At 45.0% G+C, this 1109-nt stretch overlaps 1 protein-coding gene across 1 annotated transcript in view; it reads right to left on the bottom strand.

Annotated features, from left to right (window-relative positions):
- LOC115031905 (sodium/hydrogen exchanger 9-like) overlaps nucleotides 1-1109 on the bottom strand; it is a 24688-nt gene that overhangs the window by 6334 nt on the left and 17245 nt on the right. The window lies entirely within an intron of this gene.

Raw genomic sequence — 1109 nt, 5'->3', positions numbered from 1 at the left:
ATATATAACCTGCTGAGTCTGTATATCTTGCACACATGTGTTCTGGGATGATTATTTCTTATCAAATAATCAGGTATGTTCTTCCTTGGGGAAGATTATTTCTATACTAAAACACAAAACAAACAGACAACAACAACCAAAACGAAAACTCTTCTATTTTCAGGATCTCCTGACCTGTCTAAAGTGTGGGTAGAGATTTTAACATTCCCTCTAGGACAACGCTTCCTGAGATGGCCCCGCTATACTGACATTGCTCTAGATCTGCAGGACAGCTGCAAGTGTTCCAAGCAGAGAGGAGCGTCGCTCAAGCTGGAGGGATAAGCATACAGCCCTGACCATCTGGAAGAGGGAACTCTCAGTGGCAAGACCTCCTCACAGGAAAACCCTAGCCTCTGCTGCTTTCCTGCAGAAATCGGGCTAACTGCCAAGGCAGAACTTTTCAATAATCAGAATATTCCACTCACTGCATCCGGGTTAACTACCTCACCACCGTATTATAGTTTCTGGAGCAGCGAGATGAAGCTGGCAGGCAGAGAGTGGCCCGCAGCACGGGAGGATTTATTTGTGTATACAAACAGATTTGTGTTCCTTTCAGCCTAGCTCTAGGCTTACTTGCACATAAATCAGAGTTCTGGGAGTGACTCCAATCCAGACGATTTCTCAGAAATGGCTGGATTTGCCGCTGTGTCAGCCTCCATTGGAAATTCCACATGCCATTTCCCTCAGACTTGTTCTCTGGTCATGGCCCTGGTAGTGAACTATCCATCTCTTTTTTTAAATTAAAATACTGGGTCCTAAGCAATGGATGAAGGAGAAGAGCAGAGAGGCAAAATGCCACAGTCAAGGATTTACATGGCTTTCAAGACACAAATTACAGATCGGACCTTCAGACCCTGCCCATCAGAACATGACNGTGAAANTGGAACGTGGCCACTAGCCATGTGGCCACTAGCCACGTGGCATGCTGGGCTTTTGAACTGGAGGACTGGATTCTTATCTCTAACACTGGTGACTAGTGGAAATTGGGTAGCACATTAATATTTGCACAGTCAGCGAGACTCCACAGTCTCATTATTTAGTTTGCAAACATTCTATTTCACTGTTCAACA

This window comes from Mus caroli, chromosome 9 (assembly GCF_900094665.2).
Source record: "Mus caroli chromosome 9, CAROLI_EIJ_v1.1, whole genome shotgun sequence".
NCBI classification, from domain to species: Eukaryota; Metazoa; Chordata; class Mammalia; order Rodentia; family Muridae; genus Mus; species Mus caroli.
This window is presented reverse-complemented; position numbering and strand designations above follow the sequence as displayed.